The sequence below is a fragment of the Vigna umbellata genome, chromosome 11 (assembly GCF_029865625.1).
Source record: "Vigna umbellata cultivar VRB3 chromosome 11, Vumbellata_1.0, whole genome shotgun sequence".
Lineage (NCBI taxonomy): Eukaryota > Viridiplantae > Streptophyta > Magnoliopsida > Fabales > Fabaceae > Vigna > Vigna umbellata.
Window position 1 is genome coordinate 12,458,279 of NC_142175.1, and position 16,001 is coordinate 12,474,279.

The 16,001-nt window shown below is 36.6% G+C and overlaps 1 pseudogene; it reads left to right on the forward strand.

Annotated features, from left to right (window-relative positions):
• Positions 1-6,776: 6,776 nt before the first annotated feature.
• LOC148190995 (transcription factor E2FA-like) lies at positions 6,777-15,869 on the forward strand (annotated as a pseudogene).
• The last annotated feature ends 132 nt before the right edge of the window (positions 15,870-16,001 follow it).

Sequence of the window (16,001 nt, forward strand, 5' to 3'; positions counted from 1 at the left end):
CTCAACACTTATGTTCCTTTGTTGGAGTTTATGGAGTTTATCCATTATCTCCCTATCATAGTAGGCTGGTACATGCCTCCTCCTCAAGGCAGTTCTTAACTCATTGCAATATCTAATGGGAGGTAAGTGTCTTAGCCTATAATCTTTGACCAAGGCTGTCCACCAAATTAAGGCATAGCCTTGAAAACTTAGAGAAGCCATAGTGACTCTCCTTTCATCATCTATTTGGTGGCACTCAAACAATTGTTCAACTTTCATTTCCCACTCTAGATATTCTTCCACATCATCCTTTCCATGAAAAGAAGGTAGATCAATTTTGGGCTCTCTTGGATGGTGTTCTCTCACTCTATGATGTCTTCTAGGAGGCATTTGGTAGTGGTCATCATTGTGATGACTACTATATTGCTCAAGCTCACTAGAAGATGATGATTCTTCTCTTCTCCTATGGGGAGATCTCTCTTTTCTTTTGTCTTGATTATTCAAAAGTTGACTAATCATGTCTTTTAGCTCACTAATCTCTCTATCCCTTTGTTCAAATTTTTGTTGAAATTCTTCCCTTAAAGAACTCTCACTATTGGGTTTGATGCTACCTTGCACACTTGATTGACTCATTCTTGTCAAATGAAAAAGGTTTTTACAAGGTTTTCAAAATATTTGACAAAGAATGAATGAAAAGATTTTCACAATTTTTCTTTGTTTTTGGTGAAAAATTTCTTAAAGAGATTCTAAAGGTGAAAGATGTATCTAAGTAGCCCCCAGGAAGAAGAGGTGAGTCACTAATGGACAAGCTTAAAAACCAAGTTCTTCCTTAGCCAGAGTTTCCTTAGAGTTATCTTTTACCTAAGTTTCTAATTAGAAATTCTTCAAATTCTTTTCAAATGTTATGGACCTATAACCAAAGAAAGGTTGACTAAATGCTATGCAATCCTATATATACCACGGAGACTTAAAAACAAAAAGATTAAGCAAGAAATTAAAGAAAGCAATAAAGATGCAAGAATGTAAATGCTAAACGACCCTAAGTGAAAGTGCAAGTGACACTTGGAGCCCCTTGACACACTTCCACACTAAGAAAACGAAATTGCACTATTACAATGTTTAAATGTGATCTTGGAATTGCTTCAAGAGCATTTTCCCAAGTCACTTAGCCAAGAAATGAAAATCAACTTTAAACAACAAAGGTTCCGTGATATGTGGTGTAAACAAACTTAAAAGAAGGCCTAAAATTAATGTAAGCTTCACTCTCTTGCTGCTGCAGATTGCTACTCCAAAACAGGTTGCACTTCAATCTTTTCTGGTGTATTTTTAGCTGCTGGAACAGCAGAGTTGCAGCTGCTCAAAAGCTCCCTTTTTGTTCCCACTTCAGCCCCCTTTTCACTTCCTAATATGGTGCCTCAGTAGGGAAAGGTTTCTGCTTCTGGATGCCTCACAATAGTTACCACAGCACCTCAAGATTCCAGTCAAACACACCAAACAGAATTAGCAAACTGCACCAGAATTTCAAACCAGATTTTTTTTTTGAATATTTGACAATTTGGAAGCCAAGAATGGGAAATCAAATGGGGACAGGGATGGAATAACAGAAAGCACTCAAAAGGAACCTAATAATGGTACTAGAACAGATTAAGAAAGCAACAAAAACAGAAATAGCAGATCACAAAACTCATCCAGACCAAACTGTTTGATATTTTACCAAAGTGTTTGTTAAAATGCCCCAATGAAAACCATATTTGGTGTTTTAGGGTTTTTAACTGCCAAAAACTGGATTGCACGATTCAACAGGCTTTTTAACACTTGCTCTAACTTATTTTGATCATTTATTTTCAATTTAAAGTAATGAACCAGCTCTTACTACAATCCAGAAATGAATTTGAACAAGAATGACCAAAACAGTTGCTGGAAAATGATTTCTGCACCAGAAAAAGTGGATTGAAATGGTGGTTTTAAACCCAAAATTGATTGGAAGTGATTCAGCAGTTCAATTGATGCATCAAAAAACTTTGTATCATCATTTTAAAGATGTTTAAACATTGAAACAGCTAGAAAACAGATTGCAATGTGAATTCACTGGTGCACTTCCATTTTAAAGGCAATTTTAAGGTTTAAAAAAAACAAATCTGCATATAGGCTAGAAAATGACCAAATGAACAGTGCAAACAACTTTGGAATGACAATTTAAACTTGCTCAAATGTTGTAAATGCACAGAAATAGCAAGACTCAACAATTCACCCTTGCTATAGCCTATTTATGCAGCAAATTCCCACCAAAACAGCACCAGATTTAAGAACCTTGTGGATATAAGGTTGGACAGTACACACAATGACTCTAGAGAATGTTATTATACTGAACTAAGCTAGGATTAAAGTGCTTAGTATGAATAAACTCAGACTGGACTAAGCAAAGAATGGTAGCACGGTGAAAAGCTAGAATAGAAAAAAAAAACAAACTGGACAACAAAGGCTACTGGTTTTTAAGGCAACCAAGCTATGCTAGATGCATTTCCTTACTTTTAATGGTTTGCCACACCTTTAGCCACTTCCAATAACAGCAAACAAATGTTTACCAAGCAGCAGAATCAAATAAAATCAGCTGAAACAGATTTCAAATTTTAAAACCAAATTTGAATTTCTTGAGCAAATTTGAAACCAAAATTAGTTTCTAGTGCTTTTGCTTCCATCACCAAGGCTAGAACATGTTCTCATTGCCTTATTTGGTTGATTTAAAACTTTTCCAGCACTCTAAACTCAAATAAACCAAAATGAAACCCAGCAGAACAGAAAACCAAAGTGAAACAGAATTAAAACTGCAAATATGGACTGCACAAGACTAAAACATAACTGGAATTGAAAATTAAAGATGGAAGAGATATAAACAAGAATGATTCACCGTTTAAAATGAGTAAAAACATGTATGAATACTGGAAACACAAAGAATGCAACAGGAAACACAAAATTAATAACTGGAAAAGCACAAAACAGAAACAAAATTACTCAAAACAGAACTGGAAAACTGAAACAGAGATCACAACAGAATATAGAAATGGATGACCTAAGCTCATGATACCACTTGATGGAATCCAATTCCCAGCTGGAAACGTGTAGGAAGAGGTTCCAGACCAGAGGAAACCAGTAATGAATAATGGTGCAGCGGATGAATGAATTGATGCAGTGTTTGAGGTGTTTTAATGGAGGAAAGGTGTATGGGTGAAGCCTCACAACTCAGAGGGCCTTCCTACAGAGGAAGGAAGCTTGAGGAAAGGAGAAGAAGTAGCAATTCAAAGGTGACTTAAGAGCACAAAAGCTGGAAAACAATTTCTGCAGCATATCATTAAGCTCAAAAGTGAATCAATACAAGGAAAAGGCCCTCTTATTTATAGGTGAAGAGGAGCCTAATTTCTAATTCTAATTCCCTCCTAAATTCAAATTATTCAGATTTATTTTGATCAAGCAAAGTCCATGCCTCTGTCCAGCTCATCCAGCAAGGTGTGTGCTTCCTTCCACATCAGCCACTTCACGTGGAAAATGTTGGTGCATGCCGTAAGCACCTCCTTTTTGGCTCCTTGCTTGATTCTATTGATTAATCTTCTTGGATGGCTCAATCATAGTCTCCAAGATTTATTAATTCCTACAAAACAAAGTATAAGTGCTTTAGTTAAGAGAAGAAGGATTTTTATAAGTAACCTTCCATAGAAGCAAAATAGTATGTGGTCCTTCTTCCTCTTGAATCCTCTTTGCCATTGCTCTAGTAAGAGGTCCAATGTGCATCTTAGATGGTCTTCCATCACGGACGTTCACTAGACTGAACACTTTCAACTCCCCATGTCAGCCACTTGAACGTCCGTCCTGGGAGGGCGCGGACGTCTATAACAGTATTAATATTGTAAACGCGAACCCGCGAGCAGTTACGCTCATCTTCCCCCCGCGAACGCTGTCTGCTCCATTGATTTTCTAGGTGCGTTTTCTCTTTTTTGGACCATTTAAATTAACTTTCAATCCGATTACATTGCTCTGTGGTGAAATACCTTTGATTTGAACCGATTAAAAATCGTTTTCGGTACGTTTTTTTGCAGTCTCTTGCGTGTTCTTGGGCGGATTCTTTGACTGTTTTTGGGCTACGTTTTATGTCGTTCCCTCCTCGATTTCCCTCCCTTTGACTATTTTTGGGCTAAATTCTTAGGTCGTTCCGGCAGTGCACAAACGGACGTCCAACCCCCCAGCCCCTACCACTAACAATACAGCCAAGTAGACGTTAAGGGTCGAGGCGCCGGACGTCTATATAGACGTGGCCTGACACAACGGACGTTTATATAAACGTCCGGCCTGGCACAACGGACGTCTACATAGACGTCACCTGCATAGACGTCCGTTGGAGGTCGGACGTCAAAAGGCCCACAGAACGGACGTCTATAGCCCGTTCTGCACTAGTGATAAAAAGTAAATGTAAACCATTAACAGTGCCTAATGATAATTACCAGTTTGAGATTCCAATCATATATTCATTACAAGCCGAATTGAATGGCTCCTTAAATAAGCAAGCACTAATTTTGTTTGCTTTTCAAATTTCATAGAAATACGTCACATATATAGTGGGATGGGTATGAAGTTGTGACTTTTGAATGTCTATCCAGAAACCAGAAAAACTAAGGAAGCAGAAAAGGCCAAAGTGAAGGAAATTTCCCAACAACAGATTAAATAAGGTTGTGATTAAATAAGGCGATCTCAACAACATATTATAACTTAGAATCTTGTGTCCCAACGATTTTTCTTAGAGAAATAAATCAATTCCCATGGCAGGTGGTTGAAATTTGCAAAGACAGTATGGTCAAGTATGAGTTGGACAAGAAAAGTGGACTTATAAAGGTGTGGTTTCGATTTTCATACTTTCATTCCCCTTCTTCCATTCCATATGCTTTGATGTGTTTGAAAAAGATGAAAGACTTTCTTCTAATGGGTAGCATTATCATCTATCATTGTTGCCTGTCTATACTAAAGCATAAATAACACACTAACGAAAGAGCTGAACAACTTAGGTTGATCGGGTTCTTTACTCATCTTTTGTCTACCCGCACAACTATGGCGTAATATCAAAATTTCCTATGTGTTCGTTGTTTTATGAGTAGAAGTTGTTATTAAACACATTTTCAAACCTAATTGATATTCCCATAATTGCTTGATTTTAGAGGGAACAAGCAAGATCTCTCCCACTATGGTAAAAAGATCAACATCATACTTAGCAAACATAGGAAGCAAATCATGTTTTGTAGACAACAGATTGGTCGGTAACTTAACTGGATATAACCTTTTATCTTTTCTGGCAAGCAAACTTGACAAACTGAATTTTTGCATTTAAAACTCAAAGTGAACAGTAGAAAAGACTTGAAGTGGTTGCTAACATGTTAAGTACATTTTTTTTCTTTTCTATTTCCAAGGAGGCAGAGTATCATCACAGGCTCAAGAAATTGCTTCATATACCTTAAGACTTGTGACATCACTCAAAATTTCCAACCAGGCATTTTCACTTCGAAAATAGTATTCTCAACTATATTTCCCACAAACCATTTATAAAATATAAAGAAAATTGAAAATGAAGTTGGCAAGAGAATGAAAAATAAAGATATAAAAATAAGGAAAGAGAGTTACCAAGTAAACTAATGGTGCAAATTTCTTAATTCAGTAGCATGCAATTCCTTTCCACAAGTCCTGAAAACAAGTAAAAAGGATGCCTAAGAATGAATTTTAGTCAAGCTAAACAATTTTAAATCATTCAGTTATAGCATATTTTTCCAGTCCATTCCTTTAGCTCAATACCACGTTCAAGTCATGGGAATTTATATAATCAATAGGAGATTAGTTCTTACTGTTTCATGCTGGTTAAATGTCTCTTTAAGACTGCTTCAACTTCTTCCTTAACCTGTAAAGAGACCACATATTTGATTCTGACATCAACTATCAGTAAAAGTGGAACTAACATTTATAAGATCAAAATCTAAGCACCCTACCTCAGATGAGAGAGAGAGAATTAACATAGGATATCTCTTAAAAAAACACATCCAATTGTTCAATAATGAACTAGAAAGAGAATTCTGTTTTGCTGCATTACTGGACTTAACACTCATTTCACAATATGAATAGTACTTCATCTTGTTGATTCATTTATCTCAAAAATATCACAGCATGAATGTAACACAAGGTATCTGCAACCTGAAAAGCAAGGTGTTACTCACAAACAATACTTTAATTGTTTGATTAAATTAATTCAATTTTTCCAAGAAGCATAATCATGTCCAACTATCAAGAAACGCGCAAGAATATTAGACATATCATATCTTCATGAAACAACATAAACAGAAAAGAACATTAAAAATTAGAAACATAAATAAATGCAAGTATAATATAATCCATAATGTTATGAAAGGTAAAATTTATGTCAATCTTCTTCACCAGCTGTTGTAACCGTTCCGATCCTCCAGATCCCGCAACGTCTGTCAGCAGAATTAGCTTCTCGCGCCAAGCGCTGCAGCCAGTTCTCCAGCGACAGTGTCGGCGTTAATGTTGTAGGGCTGTTCGGAATCTTCAACGACAACGGCGACGGAGGTGACGACCGGGATGTGGTTGGTGTCGATGAGGGAGCAAAAGATTGTGGGGTTGACTCTGGCGACCTCGTCGACGAAGCCTAGATCGGCGACCTTGGGGCAGGGACGGACGGTGAGGAGGCGGCCATCGAGGCTGGAGAGACCTACGGTAGTTGAACCAGGTTGGCAACCCGCGTAAATGGCATGGTGGTGGCGGAGGCCAGAGGAAGGGAAAGAGCGATGGGTGTTGGGGTTTGGTTACGAATGGAAAAGAGGTTTTGGCATTTAATATTACATTTTTGCCACCGCTTTATTTTTACACCAGTTATAAGTTTAATAGGTATAGACATATCTTTCTATTCCTGTTTTTGAAGATAACCGGTGTAAAAGTTTTTGTCATTTATTACAATTTTGCCACCTTATTATTTTTAATACCTATTTTATTTATAATCGATTATATTATTTACGATAATGCCATCGCATCACCTTTTACACTTGATAGATTACAACAGGTATAAAATATCGCTATAAAAAATGTAGGTTTAAACCCTCCCTTGGTCCTCAAGTTTGTATGGAAATCTCATTTGGGTCCTCAAGTTTTTTTCTGTCTCAATTGGATCATATTTTTTGTAAAAGTGAGCACATTGTACCATAACCGTTAAGTGGTGTGAGACGGCATTAAATTGGTGTGAGCTGGAGCACAGAGAATGTGGTGATGTGTTTAGGGTTTCTTACGTGGACTGTTTTGTTTAAAAAAATAGTGCTGATGTGGCATAAGTACCCTTTATTCATATTAGGTATATCAGAATTAGGGATTTGAAATTGGAATTGGGGATTGCGGAGAAGGACGAGGACCATTGATGACCTTCCTTGGCTGTTCTTTAAAGAAATACAACTCCGCACCAGGCCTCATCTTAGTTAAACTTCAACCCAATAAACCAATGCGAAAAATGTGTGTCGAAATGTTTGATGAAAAATGGAAAAGCACGAAACTGGTTTACTGGGAAAGAATAGAAAGGTGGGTTTATATTTATATACAGAGAATGAGATTGGGAAGCCACAGTTCATGTTTGTCAATAGGAAATATAGATAATGTTTTATCCAATAGATAATGAGTTGTGTTTTTTGATTTGATTGTTGGTGTGCTTGAACCAAAATAAAATAATGTTGGAACTGTAATACGTTTGGCTTCCACGCTTGGTACCTCCATAGCCGCCCGTAGGTAGATGACGCAGAAGCACAACTTTTCACCTTTTTCAACTCAATCCCATTTTTCTTCTGCCACTAAAATTACATCGAACACGGATTGAGTCTTCAAATTTATTTGGTTTTCCCTTGCATATTATTTTACTCTGAGATCTCTGTTACTTTTCCATTCCTCTGGCTATGGATATACTCTAACTTCAATTTGAATTTTACAAAATCAAACTATCCCATTTTGAAAAACATTAAAATAAGGTTTAAATGTTAGGGCTTCGTAGCCTACGTGGATAAACACAACAAACAGTCAATTTTAGTGCACAATGCCACATCAGTAAATGAAAAAATCCAGCTCACATCAATTTAACGCCGTCTCACACCACTTAACAGTTATGGTATAATGTGCTCACTTTTACAAAAAATATGATCCAATTGAGACAGAAAAAAACTTGAGGACCCAAATGAGATTTCCATACAAACTTGAGGACCAAGGGAGGGTTTAAACCAAAAATGTATTTTGTACTAGTGAATATTCAGAAACCCTTTTTGGTAGATTGACTCTTCTTCTTTCAAAGTTTGACACATTTGCGAACTCGGTCTCCGTTCTCTGTCACTCTTTCGATTCTCCAGTGTGAGTCTTCTTCTTTCAAAGTTTTGGACTTTTGCGAAGTCGGTCTCCGTTCTCTGCCACTCTTTCGAATCTCCTGTTTGAGTCTTCTTCTTTCAAAGTTGAGCACTTTTGCGAAGTCGCTCTCCGCTCTTTTGAGAATCTCCGCCAGTCTTTTTTTACTTTCAAAGATTATTCAGAAACACCCGTATTGTGTTTTCGCATTGTCTAAGTTCTATCATTTCCCCCTATTTGAAGGTTCGTCGATGGTGACGTTTTGGTATTTCGTACACACCAGCGAGGTGGAAGTTGGTTTTCCGCACACACCGACGAGACATGGATTACTATGTTGCTACTTTACTATTGTAATGTTTTTAATACTCAAGTGCTTTATGGAAATTTAAAGTTCTCATCATGAATGTATACATCAACCTTTTGCAGATTATATTGTTGATAAATACGTACTTGAATAAACCAAGTTCTGTAATAGACTTTTGAACAAAAAAATCGACTATAAATCATTATTACTTTTGTGAATACTAGGGTGCCCAAACATGACTTTCCAGCCTCTACTCACACTTAAACACTAAAATCAAGTGAAACCAGTGGATTTATGCCAAAAAATTATAAATTTTGACTATGGTCACCTAGGTTACCACAACTGACTCCTCCAATACAAGTTTCTGTACAAATCCTGGATTTTGTTCGTGTAATCGTTTACCAAGCATCGGTAAACGATTACAAGTGTATTTTTTGGTGCAGAAGTTTCAAGACTTCATCTAAGTTGTTCATCTCACAAACATTGTTCCTTTCCTCAATCATGGGGTGCCCAAACATGACTTTCCAGCCTCTACTCACACTTAAACACTAAAATCAAGTGAAAACCAGCGGATTTATGCCAAAAAATTAAAAATTTTGACTATGGTCACCTAGGTTACCACAACTGACTCCTACTATTCTAAAAAATACAGAAAATTAGACCCAAGCCCATAAAGTTTCGCTCAGCAGCAAGTGCGACACTTTGGTTTTGCCCCTTAGCTACTGTTTTTGCCCCTCAACGGTGATTTCGACACTTGAAAACTGGTGCTCAGCGGAAATTACCGCTCAGCGCCACTCGGTCGCAACTTTTTCTGTACTCTGGTTAACTTTTCTGGATTCTGGTTGACTGATTGACTTTTCTGGTTGACTGGTTGATTGGTTGACTGGTTGACTTTTTTGGTTTCTGATTGACTTTTTTGCATTCCAATCATTTGGTACTTCAACTCTTCTTTCAAACCATTCAATTAGCCTACAAAATCAAGGGAATCAAGTATAAAACCTGTTCAACTCTCTTATTTCTAACAATTCAACAAAATCATGAGTTCAAGCTAATTTCTAAGTCATAAAGGTTGTAATTGAATTCAATTTTAAGTATAAAAATAATAGTTTTTCAACTATTATCATATGGGCAGACCGAACGGTATTGGGGAGAGCGACAACAGCAGCCGAACGGTGAGGAACCTGCCCTATCATGAGTTCCTGAAGAGAAGAGAAGAGGGGCGATTCTTTCGCTGCGGGGACCGTTCGATCGGGGTGTAATGTTAGGAGAGGGTAAGTTTATGAGAAATGGAATAAAACATTAAATGCCTAACGGCCTTAACTGCCTTAGCAGTTAGGAGGAGCGAGGTTATTGGTTGTATAAATAGCAAATAAACAATTCTAGTTGTGTGAATTGTTTTGTTTGTAGTTCTAACAGGGTTATCATCCTAAGGGGGGAGGTTAGGCTCTCTAGAGGGAGCTTATGCTCCCAAACCCAGTCCTTGTAAAGAGATTCTTTTACAGTGAATAATAGCAAAACACATTCTTCCATTACTATTTCTATCTTTTGAGTGTGTTCTTGTTAGGTTCCAAAACCGAGTAACCTAACAAATTGTCTACTACATAAAAATCATGATCTAGTTTCAAGAAATGGACTTTTCGAAATGGGATAGTTTAACATTTTTCAGTTTACTTCAATAGTAGTTCAACATTTTTATACTAATAATTCTTATATATCAAGCTAGTGTTTTATTGTTACTTACCTATTTCTCTCTTAACAGAAGCAAGATTATAACATGGCACTTGATGCACTTGATCAATCTATATAAAGCAGCCGAGACTTTGGAGGTCACTCTTTTTTATGCAAAAAAAGTTAAAAACAAAATATCTTATATATTTATTCTTCCTCTATCATGTATGGATTTACTTTTCTTTTTTCCTTTTCCATAAGTGCAAGAGGAGGATATATGACATAACGAATGTTTTAGAAGGCATTGGTCTCATTGAAAAGAAACTTAAAAATAGAATACATTGGAAGTACTGTGAGTGTGACACATTTTAATTTTTTCTTTAATGTATGTTCCTTGGAATTTTGACAAATATGTAGTATTAGAGAAAAGTTCTTACATCAAACCTGGTGGATCCTAGGGAATTGAATCTTCCACGTCTGGTGAGGTCCTAGGGAATTGAATCTTCCACGTCTGGTGAGGTGGATGGCGATATATCTGTGCTTAAGGTAAGTAATGTAGGTGTTGTATATTTTCGAATGACCTATTGACACCCAAGTAGCTAACTGTTATAGAATTAGTGTCACAAACATTTCTCGTGTACCTTTGTTTGTGTGGCAAGCAAAATTTATTGGATCCAGAACTTATATTTCACGATTCACCATATGAAGATATTTAAAAGGATTAAATGACTAAGTAACTGTCCTTGTGGCTATGTCTTGTAGGAAGAAGTTGAGAAACTTTCTTTGGAGGAGCAGGGATTAGATGATCAAATAAGGTTTTTATATGCTTGCTTTTTGAAAAAGAGCACAAATTTGCTATTTCAAAACTGTTGGCCAATGCTTATTTTTCTAAATTTTTGGCAGGGAAATGCAAGAAAGATTGAGAAAGCTGAGTGAAAATGAAGAAAACCGGAAGTAATCTACTCTCCATACTCATTCGTTTCTTAGATTTGTTTTCCCTTTGTTCTCCTTTTGAAAAGAAATAACAAAATGTTGTCACTGTATTATAAATTTATACCAATTTCATATCTTTTTAGGTGCCTTTTCGTGACCGAGGATGACATTATAAGAGCCTACCTTGCTTCCAAGTCATTTTTTTCTTGCGTAGCACTCCCAGCTTATAAACATTGCTTTAGCTGTATTCTCATGTATATTCTGATTATTGTTAAGGTTTTCCTTTTATTAATATTGGCATATTCCTGTAAGCAGAATGAAACTTTAATAGCAATTAAAGCTCCGCATGGAACTACCCTGGAAGTCCCTGATCCTGAGAAGTAAGTTTAGTGCATTAATTGATGCAAGGTTCATGTTATAAAACTGATGTTCTGATGCTTGATGGAGAATTATTGCTTCTATATGCATCAGGCTGTAGACTATCCTCAGAGGAGATATAGAATCATTCTTAGAAGCACAATGGGTCCCATTGATGTCTACCTCATCAGGTACTTTTCTTGGCTAGTTTTATTTACTGAACTTTTTTGGTTTTTTGTTCTTAAACTGTGCATCCAGAAATCACATTAGTCCGTATTTCCTATCCAATGTTAAATTCATCTTTGGTGTTGACAAGATATTCCCACGACATTTTTTTAAGACTAACCCTCATGCTAGGGATGGTCTACTTAACGCTTGCCGCGGAATCTATCTAATTTAATTATGCATTGTTTGTTTATTTCTTGGAACTTTTGAACTCTTTTCAGTCAATTTGAAGAGATTAACGGTGTTGAGCACCCCACGATCCCACTTGCTTCCAGTTCTAAGTCCAACGAACAAGTAATGACTGAAATGGTTCCTGCCGAATGCAGCGGAAAAGAATTTGAACCTCAAACTCAGCTGTCTTCTCATGTATACTCCGATATAAATGCTTCACAAGAGTTTGCTGGTGGCATGATGAAGATTGTCCCTTCAGATGTTGATGTAAGTCAATACAAAAAAGAAGGGCATTACCGAAGGTCATAATAAGCCCTCAGAAACAGCCAGAAGCCGTCGGAAAAGGGTATTTACAGATGGCTTATCGACGGTCAAAGAGCCCTCGGTAAATACCTTGTCGCTAACATTTACCGAGGGCTTCCGCCCTTCGGTAATTACCGAGGGCCAGAAGCCTTCGGTATTTTCCGAAGGGCAAAAGCCTTCGGTAATTTCCGAAGGGCAAAAGCCTTCGATTATTACCGAGGGCCAGAATCCTTCGGTATTTTTCGAAGGGCAAAAGCCTTCGGTAATTACCTAACGTGGCTAGTTACCGGAGGGCAAAAGCCTTCGGTAAGTTGGAGGCAAATCTAAGGGACAATTGTATTTCTTATGAAACCAAACTGTTCACAACACAAACAAACCTGCATAACAGTTTTCAAGCACAAACAGACCTGCATAACAGTTTTCAAGCACATACAGACCTGCATAATGTGCATCTCAAAGATGCAATCATTGATCAAAATCCATAGAACATGTATTTATAGTTAAAATATAAAACAATGTAACATAATGATGTTCTAACATCCAAATCATCCAATTGATCTAACATCGAAATGATCTAAACTCCAAATGTTTCTACAACAAGTAATAACAAAATGAAACTAATAATGTACATAGTTATCATCCGAATGATCTTCATCATTCTGCTCCTCTATTGATGGTTGGACTAGTGTGGGTTGAACTGATGAGGGTTGGACTGATGTGGGCTGCTGAGGGGCAGCGAGTGACGTGGAGGGTTGTGGCGGGGTCGGAGGGATATTGAATTCACCCTGTGAATTTCAGGCAACACTCCCATGACCATTGATAGGCTGTCGTTGAGGCTATCAAATTAATATTACTTTTCAAGGCAACTTCAGTATTGCCAAGTAGTATTTAAGAAAGTAGATAGGGTTAACGTAACCCTGAGTCGTCTCCCAACGAACACGGAATTGCTTTCAAATATCTGACTCTTATGAATGTTATGCAATGCTTATGAATAAAAGTAATGTTTGGAGAATGTTTAAAGAAAATAAGAAACTTAAAAACAGTTACGATGAAATAGGCTAATTCTACTGCTTTTCCAAGATAGATTCATCATCGGTTATTCACGGATAATTGTTCAATTGATTATTGTTTAAGTTTCAAATTAATTAAAGTACATTCTTAATTAATTCGAGGGCGATCATGCATTTAACCAAAGTAAATTCTCAATCAAATGCAAAACCTTTCTAGATTATTCATAATAATTTCAACCAAAGTACATTCTCAATCAAATTCTATTGTGTTTAATCATGTCTATTCTTAAATCTCCTAACCAAATTAAAAGCTAATCAATCAAAGTAAATTCTCAATTGATTATAATTGAAATTAGGGTTAAATATGTTTTTAGTCCCTAAACTATTGGCCGTTTCTGGTTTTCGTCCCTCTTTCAAAGTAAGGTACAATTTGGTCCTCATTCTTTTCGAAACGTTCGTTTTAGTCCTCGGAATTTTGGTTTTAGTCCTCATTTGTTGCTAAATGAGGACCAAATTTTTAAACAGTGTTTAGTTTTTGAGGACTAAAACGAACGTTTCGAAAAGAATGAGGACCAAATTGTACCTTACTTTGAAAGAGGGACGAAAACCAAAAACGGCCAATAGTTTAGGGACTAAAAACATATTTAACCCTTGAAATTATTACTAGTCAATCAAAGTACATTCTCAATTGATAGTAAAAACCATTTAATCATATGAAAGTTCCTAAATTAAATCAAAGTAGATTCTCAATTTAAACCTAGAAACCCTAAAACTCATATAATCAATATGCATGTAGATTCAAACATATTATGATGCAAAAATCTTTGCTTTTAACAAGATAGAGAGATGAAAGACATAGAGAGAACAACTTAAATCAATAATCAAAGTAAACAATTGCACTAACTGAACGTAACCTCAGAATCCGTCATGGAATTACAACAGAATAGCCCTAGATGCTTAGCTCTCCATGAATGGAGTTGAATACAAGATGAAAGAAAAGTGAAAGGAGTATGAGAGAATGAAAATATGAAGTGAAGTCCCCCTTTCTGCCTCCCTTGGGTCTCTTTATATAGGCTTGATTGGGCTTGGACTTTGAATAGTTTGTTGATAAGATATTTTCTGTTGATATATTATATCTTTCAAATATTCATTAGATTAAATCAGTTTTAAAGAATATTTGATAGATATTAACTTAATTATCTTATATCCTATATCTTCCAAATAACTAAAAGATTTAGATAATGATAAAATTATTTGGAAGATATTTTCTGTTGATATTCCCAAATTAAATTCAACAACTGAATTTTATCTTTTAGATTTTCTGACTTTCCAAAATTGCACAAATGTCCTGACATTTCTTCTATCTGCACTTTAGCCGGTTCTGAATTTTCCAAATAAAATCTGATTTTGGGCCTTGAATTGCCATTTGGACCAATAAAACTTATATTCTCAGCTGCACAAATAAACATTAGAACATCCAAGAATAATTTATGCGCTAAAACTCACTTTTTACGTCTCTTTATTTCCCAAACCCAACAATTCCAATCATCACAAATTCACTTAAAATCAACCATTTAAGCACAATTATTCCATCAAAAATTTGAATTTTAAAGCATAAATGTGGGCATAAATATGCACTCATCAACGAAGGCCTTAAAGTTTGTAAACTCTGCTCCAGTGCTTGCGTGAGGCGGAGAACGACCTCGTCAGGAGTAGTGGTGGAAGAAGAAGGTTGGTGCTTTAGAGTACCTCCTCTCGATGTTGTATAGTTTGCAGCAAATTGTCCTGCACCGTACACTCGGCCCTTTTTCTTCCCACCAACGATATCGACCCAGCATTGTGTCCTACGTATGTCGTCTTCCGCATTACTGCCATCATCCGGTGTAGGAGCTGACTCATGTTCAGATCTAACCTGTGAAAATCTCGTAAAAAATTCTTCCTGTTGAAACATTAAAAGCAATGTCAAGGAAAGATAGAATAACATAAATGAAAAATTAGTAGTAGTAATAGTGTTATTTGCTTACATGAGTCTTCCGAGATCTTTCATCAACGAATTGATTAGTGCCCTTCCTTACATGAGTCTGTGCAAAGACCTCATCAACATGGACCGCCCGTCCCAGAGCTTGTGCCTGTAAGATAATTTACATTTAGAAGTGTACATATGAAAGAAAAAGTTATGTAATGAAATTTTACCATACGAATGGCATGCTCATGAATGGTTATCGACCCACTAGTATGCAGGGTGCCACCCTTTTCAGATGCTCTGTTTCTCTGCACCTTGGCATACTTATTGCGAAACTCTACTATATTCCAATGAGTCAGTAAAGAGTTCCAAATTTGTTCGCCCAGCCAGTATGGGCGCTCTCCTGCATTGCGGGCATCCCTAAACATCTCTGACAGCCGATGAGATGCTTTCATGTGGAAATTTCTTTGTATCTGTGTTTCATGTTCAGGTTTCCACTGCACCTTCATCTATAACACTAAACAGAACAAATATTGATTAATGAACATACTAAAATAAGAGGGACAATTAGTTTAATGGATTGTTCACCTGAAATCGCTCCTAGAATGACTTTTTGTCGTCATAAGGTATTGCTCCCCAAGTAGGTCATGGACTTAAAAACTGTTGCTTAATT